The sequence below is a fragment of the Octodon degus genome, unplaced genomic scaffold (genome assembly GCF_000260255.1).
Source record: "Octodon degus isolate 3935 unplaced genomic scaffold, OctDeg1.0 scaffold00053, whole genome shotgun sequence".
Lineage (NCBI taxonomy): Eukaryota > Metazoa > Chordata > Mammalia > Rodentia > Octodontidae > Octodon > Octodon degus.
Window position 1 is genome coordinate 7269330 of NW_004524629.1, and position 20345 is coordinate 7289674.

The 20345-nt window shown below is 35.1% G+C and overlaps 1 protein-coding gene across 13 annotated transcripts in view; it reads right to left on the reverse strand.

Moving 5' to 3' along the window:
* The window catches only part of Zbtb20 (zinc finger and BTB domain containing 20), a 1008106-nt gene that overhangs the window by 299933 nt on the left and 687828 nt on the right, over window positions 1-20345 (reverse strand). For 10 of the 13 annotated variants that reach the window (XM_023717586.1, XM_023717591.1, XM_023717585.1 and 7 more), the window contains one exon: window positions 6705-6844. The exons of 1 other annotated variant lie outside the window; for it this stretch is intronic. The gene's annotated coding sequence lies outside the window, so the exon portion shown is untranslated. The remainder of the gene's footprint in view (window positions 1-6704; window positions 6845-20345) is intronic. 2 more of the 13 variants (XM_023717594.1, XM_023717595.1) reach the window with 1 other exon arrangement.

Sequence of the window (20345 nt, forward strand, 5' to 3'; positions counted from 1 at the left end):
TATTACTTCTGCCCATAGTTTTTAATCTCATTTGTATTGACTCCTTCTTTCTCATTGATGCCTATTAGTCTCACATTGTTCATCTTTGCATCATCTTGCAAGTGATGGATTATTCTTTCCTGCATCCTCATTGTTTTTCAGAGATCCTTTCTTACCTTTTCACTAGCTGCACCAGCATCTTCAAGATCTGCAACTCTGTCTTCATTTTCACTTATATGTTTTTTTAAGCTTGTGATTGAGATTTTAATTTCCTCTCTATCTCTTTGACTCTGCTTCATGCTATCTATTTCTTTCCTGTATTGCTCATTCAAGGAATCCATCATTTTTCTAATCTCTATTTTTTTATCAATGTCTTTTAGAAGCAGTTATAAATTATTTCAATGCAGTGTTTTTTTCAGATTGGGTTTCCTCATGTTTTTGTAGTTGCTTCTTTACTTCAGATTCTATGAGTTCTGAGAATTCTTTTTTTATTTCAGAAAAGAATTGTGCTCTGAGTTCCTGTATAACTTTCTGCTGTTCCTTATTTACTATTGACGCTATTAATTCATGCAGTTGAGCCAAGCTAGTGTCCTCTGCACTTGTTCTGGGTGGGCACTGGGTTTCCTCCATATGTTTCTGCATTTGATTCTTTACTGCAGATGTTATTTTTTCAGGGATTTCTTTTTCTATTTCCAATCTGAGTTCCTCTCTACCTTTCTGTAGCTGTTTCTTTATTTCATAAGTTGTTGATTCATTGATTTCAGCTGTGTGATTCCCAATTTGTTCTGTGTTGGTGTCCTCTGCACTTGTTATGGGTGGGCTTGGGTTCTGAGGTTGCAATTTGTTCCTTCTTGTCATTTTGTGTAGCACAGTCTTTTGACCTTTGTTGTAGATCTTTGTTGCAGTTATAACCTTAGCACATACTGAAGTTCAGTTACAGATCTTCAATGTTTGGATTTATCCAGCTGTGCCTGGCTTGGGTCTGGCTGCTGTGCTCAGCTCCTTCCTGCTGCTGCTCTTGGGGGTGAACGTGTTGTGCCCTTCTGGCAAGATTTTCTGCTCCTGGACTAGCTGAGTGGTTCTATCCTCTACACTCTCTGCAGGGATTGCAGCTGCAGGGTTTCACCCCAGGCTTGTATGGAGGCCTGGGCTGAGTCTGGAGGAGACAAGGTGGAGTATGGGGGAGAGGCAGCTCTCCCACACACTAACTGGGCCTGGGCTAGGCCTGGATCTTGGGGTTCCCGGAATGAGGCAGAAATTCCTATCCTGTGTGCGGGTTGTGTGGGTGTACTATGGACTGATGGGGGGCGTCCCAAGTGGGTAGAAGAGGTTCTCACCCACGATTTTCCTGGGCTGGGAGCAGTAGTAGGTCCTGCTGGTGCAAGGCAGTGGGAAGCTCTCCCACACACTCATCGGGCCTGGGCTAGGACTGTGTCTGTGGGTTCCTAGAATGTGGCAGAAATTCCTACTCGGTGGGCGGGGTGGGGGAAGTGCTGCAGAGTGGTGGGGGGCGTTCCAAGGGGGTGGAAGAGGGTCTCATCCATGCTGTGCCTGGGTTGGAACCAGTAGTAGGTCCCGCCAGTGTAGGGTAGCCCCTTGATTTTGTTTTATAATTTTTAAAGGCCTCTACTAATAACTTAAAATGCTTTGGGTTTGTTAAACTTGGAAAACATGTATCAAGATAATCATACTGGAATCTAGGGCTTATTCCAGTGGCACATGGTGTGTATACTTCTCCAAATTTATTCTGATACCCTACTCGTCATTTTGTGAGCAATCTGAAGTGCTTTGCACAAAGGAAGGGAAGTCGTTATCTTTTAAGGCAACATTATATTACGGCTAGATAATGAAGTTAGATCAGAGCCTTAGTTTTGCTTTAGTCTAGAAGAGCTCTTATTTAGCCAAAAAAGATGAAAACATCATGTGTTGGTATCAAAAAAGTTTTCCAAATCAGCTTTAACAGGACTCTCCCTGGATATTTGAGAGAATAGGAGATAAACATCCATGGTTTTACTTGAAATGCAGAAGTAGTGATATAGCTGTACTGAGGTACAATTTTCCAAATAGTAAGCTTCCTTTTGTCAAAGAAGATACAATAAAAGTAAGTGTGGAAGTGCACGTTAGCAACCTTCTGGGGGCATTCAGTTACAATACAGCATTTACACAAGAGCCTTAATTTCTATGTTGTTATTTTAAAATTATATTTAATATAAATGGAATAATATTAATAAGTAGATTATATATTAAATTTGTTAACTAAGAAATTTTACTATTTAGTACAATGTGTTATGTATTGTGATATATTATCCAGTATTTCTTCTATATTATTTTCTGTCAGGTTGACTTTTTTTCTTTGCTTTGGGATACTGGATATTCAACCTAGAGACTTTACACTGATCTATATTCTAATACACTCCTCCCTCAACCCCCTTTTTAAAATTTTGAGAAAAAGTCTCTTTAAGTCGTGAAGTCACCCATGTTGGAATTGAATTCGCAGTTCTCCTGCTTCAACCTCCCGGAGCTCTGGGATCACAGGCATGAACCACCATGCCCAGCAGGTTTATTTAGTGTTGTACATGCCCAGAATATTTTTTTCTCAGCTTATAATTTCTAGGGATCCATTATGTGACTTAGTATTCATTACTTCAAATCACTGGGTTCATAGCTGATGGTTAAGTAGGTATCTTCCAGGCCAGTGTTACATCAGTAGAAACTGAAAATCACATGCTATTTAATTGTTGGAGAAAGAGAACTTTTATTATAGGTACATATAAAGCTATTTCCAAAACCCATGCCTTCCAAAGGACAAAGGGAAATGCCCCAATTTTGCAGTATATGCAACAAAAATTCTGTTATAAAGTAGATCTTTTGAAGTGAATTCCTAAAATAATTCCCTGCTTGGACTTCTTCTGAATTGAAGGTTGGCACGTGGACTTCTCATAGCATAGGGGTAGAAATCGCAATAAATTAAATAAAGAAGTTAATGCACTAAATATGGGGGCAGATTTTTGAATAAAGGTATGCTCATGACTAGAAACACAAAAATAATGATATTAGGTGGTCCACTTCCCTCCATTGCCTTTTAGGGTGAAATAGTGCACCTCTATTCAAGTATGCCTATCACTATGGCATTGTAGTGGCATCAACAAAGACTGTCTCTGTAATATCAGCAGATTTTGCTTTCTGTTAAAGTAGATCTTTCAAAGCACCTTCCAAGAGTTCTGCTGAGTACTACTTATGCAGTCAGGCAGCTATTTCTTTTCCAACAAGGTAAACAAGGCAGAAGAGTGACATGTGCCTTCCTTGCTGAGGTCAAACCACACGGAAACCCTCAGAACTTATGTCCTATTGTTCCCATATTCTTCGTTTTACTTTGTGAGTAAGAGGCAAAATATATACTAGTGAAGAAATAATTAAAGCTACTAGGATTTCTAGGAAGCAAACACAAATTTTGATCATTTTAGAAAAGTTGTCATTATGGTATTAATGAAAAGAAATAGGTAAATTCAATATATCAGATTCAAGTATAGTTCCAAAGTATATCTAAGAGGAACACCAATTCTTCTATTATTAAATATAAATTCTGCAGGCTAATTTTATGATCTCATCTCATACCTGTTTCTTCCTTTGCTTCAGAAAAGATTAGGAGCTAGTATTCCTCTGTGTAAAATGAAGGAGAGATATAATATGTACCCATTAAGTTCTGAATCCAGAGCAAGAGGATAAATGCTTAGCACAACATGAGTCTTGTTAACAAAAATAGAGACCAGTTCCTAAGGTACTGAAGGAAGACACCGAAGAACCTTGCTATTGTAGCTTGAGTTGAAGGTATGATGACATAAGCAAACTTGTGCTTTTGCATACTGTGTGGTTTTTCACTTTCCTATCTGAAACCACAGCAACAGATTCAAGTATAGATAGAAACAGTAGACCATGTATTTTTATTCATTAAAATCTGTGTTAATTTCTTCTATTATACATGAATTAGAAAAATAATAAATTCCTTGATACAAACTTTGTTATAAATCCATGTATACCTCCGCTTTCATTGATCTTTATACCTATTATTCCTTGTTTAAGTTTGGGGTTTTCCTTTATATTACCAAATGTTTTCTGGTACATGGGTGCTTTTGACTCCTCTGTCCATACATGCTGCCTGATTCATCACAATACTTTCAAAAAGACTTCATGCTACCAATGATAATGACTAATTGTTCTTATCAGGAAACAGCATTTGTAGCTGGTTAAATGAACCTTAAGCCCTATAAGACTCATAATAACAAGGCTATAAATATGTAAATTTCTTTCTGAGTAAAACAAGGCTCTAGAGTTCCTGAGTTAGTCTTCAGTTGTCGTATTGAAATTGCATTAATGCTTATTAGAAATTTCTTCCCTCAGTCCCAACAAAAACCACCTTAAAATATTCTACAATATGTAGCAGATTTCAGAAGCCCATATGGAGGTCAACTACTCAAATGTTATTGAACTGAGTTAAAAACCAAAATTGAGAAAGATTAAACTCCATTGTACTTAAGAGAAATTGCTGGTCCAGCAGGACCAAGGAGGGAACCATTTCATGATTGCACTAGGAGTACTAAGAGTACAAGTATATTCTCCTGGCTATGTGAACACAGGGATTATTTGTTCTGAGTAGGACCTAAAATTTGGCAAGATTTTTCACATTTGCTCTACATTAGATACAAATCTCCAAGATAAGACTGGTACATGTTAAGCTCTCATTTTCCCATTCCTGTCTTTAAAATTCATATTCTTGATATGTTCATATCCCCAAATAAGACCAAGTTGCACATGGGTTGAGAAAAAAAACAGTACTTCGTAACTAACATGTACTGCTGTGGATCTTCCTGACAGACCATGAAAAGCCAACGTGCTATTATCTTGGGATATAATACTGTTGTAATGATTCCATTTACACATGACCCATTTCCCTTATATAACAAAGATGATCACTGAGAAATGTTTGAAAATAGTAGTTTTTATTTCAGGGACAACCTTAACTATCCAACTTCTTTATATTTCTTCTATGTGGACCTAATTATCAATTGCACTAGGCTCAAACAGAAGCTAAAGACATTTCATCTAGAAAGTCCTAGTGGCTTCATAAATGTATATTTCTAGCATAAAACAGCAACAACAAGTTAGGCTCAAATATTGTTACAACATTAAAAAAAGCAAGCAAAAATCACCTAGAATATAATATTTAAAATGAAGTGCCAATATACTATCACCTGATGTCGACAAAACTCACTATATCCACATTGCACAATGCCATTTGTTCAATTTCTATAAGAATACTTTTAAAAATTCTCATTCATGGGGCTGGCCTGATAGTTCAGTGGCTCCCAGCTTGCTTAGCTGGCCCTACCAGGGGGGCACATTGAGAGGGCAATTGAGACTGGGCGTGGTGGCATGCACCTGTAATCCCAGCACTTGGGAGGCTGAAAACAGGAGAATCACTACGAGTCTGATCTAGTGGTGAGACCCCACAGACCCTGTCCTAAATACAGAAAAAAATTGTCATTTTTGTATATAGTGTGAAAAATGATAACATTTAAATAAGGTAGACAAACAGGAGGGTGCAGAAAGCACATGTAAGATGCCTATGCACTAGTTAGAAAGTGTTCACAGTCGTGAAAAGATCTGGCATGCTAATATATACTCACTAGAACCTGCTACAAAGGCACTAAGAGCAAGATAGCTGGCAGACTCTGCATTTAAGTTGTTATCTAGGTCCCCAAATATTGACAGAGGGCCAGATTCTATGAAACTATTGATATACACAGTCAGCCACAGCTCCATACACCCCTCAGACAGTCTTTAAATGTCACAGAAAAATGAATTTTCATGAGAGAGAGAGAGAGAGAGAGAGAGAGAGAGAGAGAGAGAGAGAGAGAGAGAGAGAGAGAGAGACAGAGAGACAGAGAGAGACAGAGAGACAGAGAGACAGAGAGACAGAGACAGGGAGAGAGAGAGACAGACAGACAGACAGACACAGACAGACAGACAGGCAGGCAAACAGAAAATGCAGAGTGAGTAGAAGGAAATGAAAGAAAAATCACTTCTGTAATGCTGACAGGATAGCATGTGGTATCTCATCTCTGAAACTCAAGCAGAACTGACAAAGGCTATGAGAACAAGTCTTCTGAATACATACTGGAACATGGGCAACCTTAATCAGTGCAACCAGCACAGACAAGGTCTCTAAAAGTATACCTTGACTTACTACAATTTTTTTTTTTACATAGTTTATATAGTTTTTGGCCTATTAGTCTATTTGTTAATCTGCGTAGATGATAATTAAGTTTAAAAGGTCTTACCAAATTAATAAATGAATCTGATGCTAGCAAAATAAAAGGAGGATATAGATGAAAGGAAGGGGAAAGAAGCCAAAATGTTCTTTATATATGTAGTAATTCCCTACAATGAACATAATAATTACAGACTTAAAATATGTACTAATAAAAATAAGAATATAAATAAATTTTTAAAAAAGTAAAAAGAATACCCATTATACAATAGTTTCAAAAAACCAGTTCTAACAAACAAAATATGATTCAAATATAAATTTCACCTAACTACAAATTCAATATAAAACAAAGTGAGGGATCATAGGTAGAAATAAACATGAGCAAAGTCTCCTAAATCATTTTCTCCATATATATTAACAACTGAGGGTCAAGGTGCCCATGAAATCTGTTTCTCACCAAAGTTCAGACGTGTCCTCTGACAGTTTTTTTCCAGACTCCCACCAGAAGTAGTGATACTTGGTGGGCTTATTACAGGAAATGAAGGGATTCCTTCTTCTTCCACTTCTCTTTTCCTGCTTTTCCACAGAAAACTCCTGCTGGGAAATATGTAAGGTAAATCAGTTACTTGATATATGATTATAATAGAAAAAAATGGTTATACCTAGAACAACCAATTACTTCTTAGAAATCATGTGTAACTTAATGTATTTTAAATTTAAATGAAGGTTTTTTTACTTGGAAAATTTTGCATCTGCCGAGGGCACTTTTTTCTGACCTGATACACTGCACCATTAAAAGCAGCCACACTTTCAAGTTTAGAATATGGCTTGTTTGTACATTTACTTTTCTGTATTAGACTTGTACAATCTCCATATTTTACATGGATCAATCATAGCAAACCCACCAAAATTTTTTCTTTTAGAAATATATTGGTGAGTATTTTCCAAAAACATCTTTAGCAAAATGGTTTCTCCAAACTTCAATGACTTTTTTTTTTGTTAAAATTAGAATAAACTTTGGTATAAATTTTTCTTTTGCATCTAGCTCTCTTTTTCATGGTACTAGGAGGTAGTGTGAATATAGTTCCATAGCTTTAATACTCAACGAGATTTTCTTTTTACATCAACTTTTTAGTGATTTTTAACTATGTTTCTTTTTCATGTTATGGGATCAAATGAAAGGATTTAGATTTCCTGCCATGGGAAAAATAATTATTTTCCTTGTTTTTAAAGGCTTTTATTTTGAAGACAAAATCAGTCTTAACTCAAATGGAAATTGTAGTAAAATCTCAGACACTGTAATCAGTGACTGCACTAAAACTCTACAGAAGTAGTCCAACTTCAGTGTGAGGGCACAATTCACGTAGGATCACAAAGAGATATTATCCACTTGCCCATGGCCATACTGACATTTTATACAGGGAAAATTTTATACTGTAAAATTAAGGTTCAAGGCAATCTTCTCTAGTGAGTGTTACACACACACACACACACACACACACACACACACACACTAGATACCTACACATACAATGATTTTATCCTGTGACCATATAATAAACACAGAAGTTTGAGTTATCTTAGATTAAGATCTAGTAAACAGTTTAAAAAGACTATTTATTCTGATTATTTAAGGAATAATATACACTAAATATTGAGTTGACCGGTTAAAGTAAACTATGATAAACATATGCAAAAGTACTATCAAAGTGTTAAAAAGATTATAAGACATTCTGCATGGTATAATGCTTCCTATAGGAATAAAATTGACATACATATTAGCATATATAAAAATTTTTTCTGGGAGGCTATAGAAAACAAGATATATTTAAGGTACTTGAGGTTAATGAGAAAGATAATTTTACTCTAATATATATTATGCTGTTCTATCTTAAGTTTTCAATCATACATTTGAAAGATAAAGCCATAGATAGCTAAGTTGCAAGGTTATAAGAGAATTTTTTATTTTTCTCTATATTGGAGCACTTATATGTTATTTTAAAAAGAAATATTTCCAGATTAAATTAGGTAAAAGTGACTTTACCAAAAAAAAAAGCCACTTCAGGATAGAACAAGGCATCTCTTATGGAAGCCAAGGAGTTGGAGGCAGAGGTGGCCTCATGATTCCACGCAATCATAATGTTTTCACTGAAATACTTTCTGGAGGACTCAGGAATGTTTTTCTCTTCTGATAGCACAGAGATGCTTCCTTGAAACGTACAGACTTACCTTTTCTTCACAGCCTAAGGAAGAAAGGTGGTATTACATAGTAGTTAATAACTTAAGAATTGTTCTTTGTTGAGGATCATTTTTTTGAAAAATGGTATAAACTTATTTCATGAAAAACACTAGAAGCTATTGTCCATCTTTTAAGTAACACTTTCTCCTTTCAAGAAATTCTAATTCATTTTCACTGTTGTTGTTGCTAGTCAAGAAAAGACAAAGAATGAAAACTTTATAGCTCTTAATTTCTTTCTATGGATTGGGTAGCTTACTCATATTTTTATTTATTTCCAAAGTACCTATATTATTGTTGTTAATATTGTTTCCATTTAATAAGGCTTCACATGTAAAAAAACTTGCCCAATGTCACAGGTCTGTTAAAAGGTATGAAGATGCAAATTTCTAGCAGACTGATGCCAAAGCTTCATTCAAATAATTTTCCAGATTAGAAAATGAATTTATATTTAGAAGTCTAAACCATATCCAGTGCTTTCTGTTTTTTCTATTACTCTGGTATGTGCGTGTGTGTGTGTGTGTGTGTGTGTGTGTGTGTGTGAGAGAGAGAGAGAGAGAGAGAGACAGAGACAGAGACAGAGAGACAGAGACAGTGTAAAGGATTGCAAATTAAATATTAGAATATTTTTATATCACTCCATTCTCCATTTTCCTCACCTCTAGAACACATAGCACCTACCAGAGGTTTATTATGCAGACAAAAATGAGATAATATGATGAAAGCACTTAATATACCTAAAATAAAACATTATCATTATTGCTATACAGGTTTCACTCCTTTGCATAATGGATGTGTTCTGGAGAAGGTGATTATGAAAATGTATAGGCTTAACTTTTATTATCTAATCACAGAGCAATTACATTATAAAGTAACAGAAAAAGATTCCTAACAGATTGCAATGAGCACTTGATAGAAAGCAGGAGTTCAGGAGAAGGATGCATCTATGGTAGCTTTACTGAGAGCAGTCTGTGAGTGGGCTGCAATTTTAGATTCTACCTCCCTATCCTCAGTCACTTTGGTATTTCTGATTTTTGCTCCAGCAATTTTTAGACATGATTTCCTTCCTCATCTTTGTCTGATCACAAGGTTTAATGAAATGTTTATGCAACCACAATACTTCATCTGAAGGTCCTATCTCAGATATCATATATAATTGAAACTTTCTTTAAAATGAGAATCCCAATTAGGCATGTTAATGTTCTTCATACTCTATATGTTGGGTTACCAGTTTCAGTCACATGTATTGAAAGAACTTGCATTAGCTTCATCATATTCATTATATAGAAGAGCTTCTGGCCAGGAACTATGTCTTCTACTTTCTTGGAAACCTTACACTTACTAGTGAGGGCTATAAATAAAACGAAACCTTAAATAGTACTGATTTCACCTTCTGCTCATAACCAAACCTGACTCGGGCTGAAGAGCTATTTTTTCCCTCTGGTCTCATCAGATATAAGAATGTCATGTTACTGACTCAGGCCAAACTACACACTTCCACGCTGTCCTTCATGCCAACAGCCTGCTGCATCTTGGGGGCTTGCCTTTTCTTGAGGTACCAGGACTTTTACCTAAGTAAATACTTTAATTTCTTCTCTCAGGACATTCTTTTACTTGTGGAAAATATTTAGAAAGAATGGAATCTGAAAAATAAATCATCTGCTATTCAGATCTTGGGGAAAGCAAGGATATTTCAAAATACCACATGCACTAATCAAGGACACAAAAGCCTTATTAAATGCATTCATTCTTATCTTTAGAACTCAAGTAGGAAACAAGTTCCAACCTCAGCATGTCAACCAGTATTAAGTTAAAGAGGTCAGTATAGTCCTACATCCAGATGAGCTAGCTTAGGCATATCAATTCAGAAATATTATTCATAAATTGCAAAAGAAGTTCTTGTTCCTGTTTATCTTGCATATGCTGGCAGCCTGGGGAGCTACTAGGCAACCTCTTTGGTTCCAGAAAAATTCATACAGGTGCATTTATATTACATTATTATATTTAATATTTTGCCATAAACAGATTGTACATCTATTCAAATTACATTAATTTTACTGTTTTTTGTATTCTCATTTCTATATTCTCTACCTTATAGCTTCTTATTTTTAAAGAAAAAATTAATCCATTTATTTATTCATTCATTCCATAATAAATATCAAGTATCTCAAGGAAGAATGTTTAGATGACTGATAGCTAAATAGAGATAGGTAAATAGCTAGATAAATATCTACATAAAAAAATACAAATCATGGTCTCACAAAATTGCTAAAAGAAGGAGACTCCAGAGGGAGGATACTTTAAATTATATACTTATGATTTTGAAGTATAAGGGATGAGGATAAATCATTTGAGGCAGAATAAGCAGCATGAACCAAAATTAGCTCATTCATTAGCATGAATTAGGCAAAGCCAATAATTTGGTTTATGAAAGAGAGTAGTGATAAAAAATTGAGAAGGTAAATTAAGATTAGATCACAGGGGAATATGAGTATCAACCATAAGATATCATTCTGTTAGTAATCTAGGTCTGAAAAGTATAGTCAACAACTCTCCAGCTTTCATAATCTCTGAATACTATGGTATAATCCTTAGTAATCTTTTTTTTTTATTTTAGGGAAGGGTTTACAGGGTGTTCAGGGTCTCACTACTAGATCACACTTGTAGTGATCTGCCTGTTTACAGCCTCCCAAGAGCTGGGATTATAGGCACATGCCACCATGCTCGTCTCTCTCTCTGGCACCGAAAGTCATTTTAGTGAAGCTAAAATACTGAGATCTTCTTACTTTGTTTAAGGTTCACTGCTACATGTTTAGGATTCTCTGGTTCTAGTCATCACAGAGATATCCTTTCCCTATACTTTCTTTTCTCCTATCTCTTTTTTGTACCTTTTGCATGCATCAACTATGCATATACTCTGTAATCTGTTTGCATTTGTTTTGTCAGCATCTCCCTCCCAAATATTAGTTCTCTGAAAACAATGATTTTTCTCTGTAAGTTTGTTGTGTTTCCTGTGTACCTCTAACATCTAAACAGATACTTTACTTGTTGAAGCACTGCTTTTGAAGATGAAAGCAAAATATAGAGAAGGGGAAGCAAGTATTAACTAAGATGTGGAAGAAAAGCTTTCTGCATAGAGCTCTCTCCCAAAATTCTTCACTATGTAACTTGAAAATATCATCAGCTAGTTACTTGATAAACTAAATTTTTATAGTATTCAAAGTATTTTTTTAAAAAAGTATTTATTTTTATTACTGTTACCAAAATAAGAATGCCATGCTCTCCATTTTGTACAAATGAAAATCATGAAAGAGAGAGATGCTCTACAGTAAAGCAGATGAATTCAGGGCTTCTGGCTTAAAGGACTATATTCTATCTCTTACCAGTTTGTATGGTACTGCCATAGAGTTTTTAGTGTTGAATTGCTTTGGTAGTAACTTGTGAGTCAACAGATACTGTAATATCATTAGCTTATGGCTTCTCTATTAGCACATGGTCTCAAAGAAATAAATAAGAAAAGGAATTATCAAAGAGTAACATAGAAAAAAAGATGAACACCTTAGTAGGCTGAATATGCTTGTTAATTTTAAGTTTTAAATCAAGATCATTTTCTTCCATTGTAATTATGGAAAACAGAGAGGAAAGAGATTTAACGCACTTTGCAAATTTTAGGTCAGTCACAGCTCACCAAGCTCTAACAGTATGGTTTCTTCCCCTCACACCAACTTTAAACCTGAAAATATCTTTTGGATGAAAAATATCACACAGTGGATCATTTTTTGCAATATAAAATTGAAACTATAAAATTGCTAAAAGAAAAACATTGGTGAGTTTTTTCATGTCTTGTCGTTGGAAAGGACTAGAAGTTTATCTATGACTGGAATCCATATAGTAGATTGGTAAATCAAACTGTATGAAAAAGAAACTTCTATATGGCAAAACATTCTATAATATACAAAGTAATTAAAAATACAAAATGAGAACAATTTTAAATCATATAGATAAAGTGACAGTCATCTTATTAAATAAGTCAGAAGAAATTAATAGAAAAATACCCACAACCCTATAGAAATAAAAGTCAAAAGAGATAAACAGATAAAGAAAATAATACTATTAAACATATGAAAGATGCTTGACATCACCAATAAAAATGCATATTAAAACTGTACCAAGATGCTACTTTTTACTTACACAATTGTAAAAAATTTGAACTCTAAAGAAAATACTCTTGCTTAGGCTAGGGTAAAATGGTACTTTCATATATTACTTTATGGTACTTCTAAGTAATCCAATCCCTGTTAAAATCAATTTCTCTAAATTTAAAAAGTGTGTAACTCTCTGATGAGTAGTTTTACTTCTGAGAATTAATCCTTTTTTTTTTTTTTTTTTTTTTTTTTTTTTTGTGCGGAACCAGGAATTGAACTCAGGCCCTTGAGCTTGCCTGTGAAGCGCTTATTCCACTGAGCCATCTCCCCAGGCCCCTGAGAATTAATCCTAAGGATGAGTCTGCATATTTGTGAAACTATTTGCTCAAAAGTATTGTTTGAAATAATAAGAATTGTCTAACAGTAAGGACTAGTAGAACAAGCCAGGACGTAGTTACATAACAGAATGCTATATAAGTGGAAAAAAGATTAATACAGAAGTATCTTTAAGAAATACTGGAGAATGCAAAATTGGGAAACACACTAAAAATTGAGAAACACTCTGAACATTGAGAAACACATTAAAATTGCACCAAAGAATACAAGACAGAAAAGTTTACAAAACTTAGATTAACTTTTACGTGAAGCGATGAAGAGAAAAAAGAAATACATATATATATATATTTTCTGTGTATTTTGTTAGCACTAGATACATAGGGATAAAAGATAGTCTCTGCCCTCAAATATTTCAATCTAGTTGGGAGAAAGGACTATCTATCTATCTATCTATCTATCTATCTATCTATCATCTATCTATCTATCTATCTATCTATCTATCTATCTATCTATCTTTCCTACATTTTAAGAACAGTGGGAGAGATAATACAAAACACTTAAGAACTAAGTAAGAGCAATTTCATAAAAAGCAAAATGAAAACTGCATTGTAATAATGAAATTGTTCCTGTATTCCATTAAGTTTTCAGCCATTGGTGTAACCATGCATGAAAATATTTAAAATAATGAGTATAATATCTTCATTAGTATTGATCAAGATTTTAAAGACTGAAGTGATATATTCAGTATTTTTAGGATTAATGTGAGACAGAATATGACACCAAAATAATACTAATAACAACATAGCAGCAAACCAATTTTTATTAAATAAAGCACACATTCATTCACTGTTCAAAAACCATAGCACTAATCCAATAAGCTACTTCCCTGAAGACCTCCTCATTTTATAGTAAGAGTGCTATCTGGAACAACCTAAAAGGCACATAAAAGAAAGCTTCAAAATTTGATTTATTTACTTCATCTTACAAGTGTTTCAGCAAATAGGTAACAGTGAGGTATCCATTCTGTGGAAGACTTTCTTCCTCTAGGTTCTGTTACTTTATTTCAGGCCATGATTTTTAAAAAATATTGTAGGTATGTAAGGAACATTCATTCATTCATTCATTCATTCATTCATTTATTCATTCATTCATATTAAGCATTCATCATGTTCTGTGTACTTTGTTAGCACTAGATAAATAGAGATAAAAGCCTCTGCCCTCAAATATTTCAATCTAGTTGGGAGAAGGGAAAGTAAATAACCAACTAACTATACTTAAAGGTGATAAGCTGTCATAATGGCTTTAAGCATGTGTAACTGTGGGAGCACTAAGATGTAGGAACCTGACTTTTAATGAAAAGGCTCAATAATGAGTTTGAGGATATGGTGCTTTAGTTAAAACTTGAGGAAATTGACCAAGAAAGATTAATGAGGATAAAAAGAGGTAAAAGAGAGATAGAGATAATAGCAGGAAAAAAAATTCATATATGGACCAGTCAAAAACTTCAGGTGGTTCCAGACAGAGCACAGAATGACTGAGAATGGGAAGAGGTGAGTATTCAGGGTCACTGAGAGTATGATGGAAACACAAGTTCAGATGATTAGGGAAGCCAAACGCCTGAATGAAGAGAAAAAAAAGTCCACCAGGAAGAGTTCAGTGAGGATAATGTCACCAGCAGAGAAATGGACTCAGTGTACACACATGTCTATTTCTAGGGATGGCTAAGAAGCGAGGGGCACTGATTCCTGCTTGTCAGAGATGAGCAGAATTATTCCAAATACTATTCCCCTGACTATTATCTAATCTCTTTTGTTGTCTATGGAACCATAACTCTTTCCCATCAATGAATTCATTCAGTCCCTGTAATCAACTCTGATTAGTGTTGTTTAACATCAATCTTTTCTACTTTTTTTCAAAGAAAGATACCAATCAGCTGCTGCACACCCCTGCTTGTTAAAAGCAGCACCTCTCCTGCTGACTTACCCTTCTTTTAATCAAAAGGGCAGGAGGAAGCAGTTGGGATTCACTTTCCTTTTCTTTTTTTCTTTCAGAGTACACAAATGTCAACTTCCTCAAGGATGTTTGGTATAGCTGAGTTCAGTCATGCAATATACAAAGTCAGCTTGATCAAAAGGTTATAGGCTGCCCACTGCTAAAATGGAGGGAGAAAAGGAAACCACAGGCTTCCCTGAAGTGTGAATGAGTGCATAGGCTACAGTCGCATGTGTATTTACACTGTCATGCTGGGCTAACAAGGGAGTTTAAAAAATATAAACTCCACCATTATACTTCTCTGCCTTTACCTTGAATTTCTGAAGCAGTTCTCTGTCTGTCTGTCTGTCTGTCTGTCTGTCTGTCTGTCTGTCTGTCTATCTATCTATCTATCTATCTATCTATCTATCTATCTATCTATCTATCCATTCATGCATCCCCCTAGCACAATGGTTACTAACAGCTTTATAGCAACCCCACAGCCATGAGCATTTTTATGTACTAAAAATTATTTTTACTACAACTTCCCCAGTATTTAGCTGCGGAGTATAATCTTTCATACTTCTATGGACATGAAAATGTTAGTACCTAGTACAGGCACAAGGTTGCTTGTTCATTCATACATTCTCCTCCTCTTAAAAAATCAATATCCAATATGATAAGCTTTTTCTTATAACCAATTTATAAACTCATGTCAATAACTGGCCTGAAAGACACTTCTAACTGTATGATGCAAGAAGTGAGTTTCTTGAAGAGTTACCTTAAATTGTGACTCAAATTGATTTTAGAAACGGAAATATATAAATAATAGGAGTACTTATGGGCATATATAAACCTTGATGTATGTCCCATCAAGCAAAAACTCATCATATATGCTTATGGTCTGTCAACAAGAGCGTGAGAAATATTTAATATTTCTAAAAATGTGCATCTGTTGTGATTTACAAATAGCATTGTGTGCAGCCTCATCACTGTTCAAATGTAAAAACTGAAGTCATGAAGGTACATACAAGTATAGACATACAGCTCTGTGTTTCAGCCAGACATAGAACCTAAGATCCAAATTTCTTATCTGGGCCTTTTATTTTATGATTATCATTTATTAGACTGGGATAACAAGTGATGGAGAAGGAAATATAAAGTCTTAAAATCACCACAATGGAGAAATAAGGAGACATATGAGATAATTTTAGAAAGCAACAATAATTTTAGCCTAAAAGAATATTGTTTCACTTGAAATACCTCAAAATTCCTAGGAAGTGACTAGAGAGAATTGTTTCAGAAGGATGTCTTTTTTTTTTCATGCCACTGAGCTATGTCCTCAGTGTAGAAGGATAATTTTCATACAAAATACAGTTACACATCATATATCTCTTATGTATTTTGAAAAAGATCTCTGTTTGCACTTAGTTTCCAAACTTCCTTAATCATAATAATCTACTAGACTTTAGATCCAAATGCCAAATCCCTTTCACAGAAGTTTTTAAGTCTGGGTTAGGCTTAGGAATGTGCATATTTCACAGGTGACCCTGATAATTCTAAGGATCAAGGATGTTTAGGAAACACTGTCCTAGAGAGACCTTGGCCACAACAAGTTAAACATTCTTCATTTCTAATGAATCACCCATTCCTGTGTTTCTGTTGTTACTCTTAAGGTAGTGCAGACTTTGACAGCAAACCATAAACTCATATGCTTCTTTAAAATAACTTCATATTCATTGCTTGGTCAATAACCTTTAACTGCCTAGTTTCTTTTTCCACTTTTTATTTCATGTGGCCATATGTTTGATTATTAATTTCTACCACATTAGAGTTCAGATAAATCAGTCTGCTTTTTTTTATTCCAGGGATATTAATATTAACAACAGCAACAGCAGAAGCAGCAGCAACAACAAAGCAACCTTGAAAAAAAGAACAGGAAAAGGAAACTCCATCTTTGAGCCCAGGGCTGGTCCTTCTTAGAGAAACAGCTGTATCATACCTTTTGAAAGAGAGAAATAAGCCTTTTCAAAACATTTCATCTCTTATTCTGTTAGTTTCTTCACCAGTTCAGCCTGAGAAAAAATGCTTCTGCTCTTTCACTTGTTTTAGAAAGACACAGTCAGAAATATTACAATGAGCTCACTTGTGGGTGTCTTTTAGTTGGCCTTCTATTAAACAGATATCAAGCCAACTTAATCCAGAAACAAAATATTTCTGTTACTTCTTTTGCAATAATTCCACACTCTTAGGAAAAATTGAATTTTCGGGAAAAATGGTCTACATCTTCTTAAGCAGGATAGAGAAAGACAATGACTATTTAAACAATTTTTTAATTGTGGTTGTATTGTAGTTACATTAAGAATTGCACAATTAATTTCCATTATCAAATTAAACTGGCAATTGGGCCTCGATTTAAAACACAAGATTGTTTGCATGTCTTACTTTGCTAAATGTAATCTTAAATTCAGTTTATCACCAAAATGATCTTAAATTGGGACAAGAGTCCTTTTTCTCATAAGGAATATTATAGAGCGAGTTCTGAAGGTCAGTGATATGTAGAGCTTTAGAGGAATGAGAATTGCTACAATAAGCATCTAGTTTAGTGACTATTTTCCTTAGAAGCTTGAAGCATAATAGTTTTTCCTACTGGGAAAGAATTTGTCTCAAGTAGGGCAGAGGCTAAGACACAGCGAGGGGTACAGCCTACAGCACAACATATATTTAAAGGGCAACACCAAAACAGCATAACAGAGAGTGTCTGGAGATAGAAAAGATATTAGGACTTGTGAAGCACAAGTGAAAAAATAGAGATTATAAATTATGATAGGTAAGCATATTTTGGACAGAGTGTTGGGCACAGGAACACCAGGACTCAACTTTTGACAGAGGTCAGCACTAGAGCCCCAGGTTAAGTGGGAACAAGTAAGAAGCTTCCCCTACCCTTTTCCAGGAGTTAAATGATAAAGTTACAGCAACCACAGACATGGCAACAGCAGTAGCAACAGCAGCAAGAGCATAACATCAACCTGTAGTTCTTGCCTGTCAAAGACAGTGCCCTGTCTGCTCCTACTAACAGGCAGATAAATGCAGAGATCTGTCAACGAGTACATATTTATGTATGTCTATAGCTCCTTCACACAGACCTACAGAGAATGCATAACAGCTCCCACTGGTTTAACACATGTACCCACTAATGGGGTGAGACCCGTTATTCGCAAATGGGTAAAAAGGAACATCAGTATGCAGGTCTTAACCCCATTTTGTGGGTAGAATCCTGTCATTCCAGTGTATGCTGATAGGTCTCCTATTCATACAGTCCTGTTTCATTTTCCAAATATTCTTCCTGTAAGTGGTGCTACTCAGCACTGTGTGGACACATCGGTTTGACAAGCAGAGGTGGCAATTTCATATTCTCTATCCCAACTGATGGCAAAAGTAGGTCTAATATGTATCTGAGATTAGTTGGGGAAGCAGAAGATCTTGGTATTTAAGAGGCAATTTCCATATTATAAAAAAATAACTTAGGATGCAAAAGTCAGAGGTTTCCCCATGTCTAACATCCAAGAAATCAGAAGAGTCTACTGATGTTTATATGATCTACTACAGGCAAACATGTATTAAGCCCAGAAACTAAAGAGAAAAGTAAGTCTGGGTCCTGCCTATAAGGACATAGTGGAATGACACACACTCAAATATACAAGTTATTTTTCTTAAGAGAGAAACAAAGTAAAGTGTAAATATAAGGTGGTTAACAGAAAATTAAATAAATATTTCATATATTGGTCAAACTCTTAATCTTCCAAAAATGTCAGAACTATCCAAAAAAGGTCAACTAGATGCATAAGAGTAAAAATGGGTGAACTAGGAATATAGCAAAAGCAATTTAGTGAGCACTGTTTTTCAGGTGGTCCCAAAGTATTCTTGAGATCTCTGGGAATGTCTCAGAGTAATGACAAAACTTGGTATAGTCTTGATATCTCTGCTGGAATATACTTTCTTCTGTGGTTTCCTTTCAGTGCCATTACGGTTGAACTGAAGAAAGGAGAAAATGTAGAATATGCTATTGTTATTTCAGGCATCTTAACTATACTGAGAGTACTAATAAGAATCTGAAATGAATGTTCCTCCAGAATCCCCCTGAACAGAGCAATACTCTGTGTGTAAGAGTTCCTGTAGTCTTGCATATCATTAATTTACAACCAGGAATCTAGGGAAGTCTGTGTGTCTCTGAGTTTATGCTCAAAACTGTCAAACTCTGAGAGTTGTTTATGAAGACAAAGTAATAAAAATCACTGGATGAGTGAGTGAGCCTAAGAGCTTAACCTTCAACCCATTCTTTAAGGAGTAACAGACTTCATTAAAATCACATCAAAAGGCAGAGGGTGGAAAAAGGCAGAGGGCCAGGAATTTAGGAATTTTCTTTACAGTTAAAGATCTAGGTAGGTGAGACTGGGATTAGGGCTGGTAAAGAAGAGACATGTAAGGTGCTGTTAATATATTTTTTAAATACTTATTTTGAAATTTCCTTAAATAGTAATTATTAGATCTTCTATTGGTTTGTATCTAAATTAGAACTGCTCTTCAAGTAGCGTCTCTAACTATGCTATTATACTCTGTAGATTATATACTCTCAATATACTCTGTAGATTATAGTTAACTCCCAAAACACTGCTTTCATTACTTTTGTTTACCTTTGTAAAATGCTTCAAATTATTCAGCAAATCCTATTGCATTCTAATTGTATGACAGTCTTAGTTCCTATTGCCCTGAAAGAGTAAATGCTGGACTCCATGTGACTTTCCAAGTTTATATCCTACCATGCACCAAAGAGAATTTCATTTCTAATTTCACTACTTCCTCTACATACCTTCTTTATTCCTACTGATTGAAAATTTTCTCTATTCTCTCTGCTTCCTTATTTTTTCCAAATCACCTTCATATCTTTCCTAAAGCCCTTTCATTCCTTCAGCCTTCAATGCTAAGCATTTAGATTTACAGTTAAGGTTCTCCCTCCATCATCAAGTCCTCCTGATATTAGGCCATCATGATACAGATTTCTGAAACATTCACTGTCAATGTTTATTGATATTTGGGTCCAAAAGATTGGGCTAATAATTTCTTTCCAGTTGATTTTAGTATCTATTAATCTCAACATTAAAACTATAAAAACTATATCATCCTTGAGAGCAGGTATTGTGTTTCTGATAATTGATTGTAATATGTGCTATTTGGAACACTACTACACTAGTACCAACATTAATAAGGTTTGGGTATTATTAGCAGCACAGTGTGACTAAAGGAGGTATAGGGCAGGGGCTGGGGAGGTAGCTCAGTGGCATAAGCGTCTACCTGGGAAGCACAAGGTCCTGAGTTCTATCTCCTCCTCCTCCTCCTCCTCCTCCTCCTC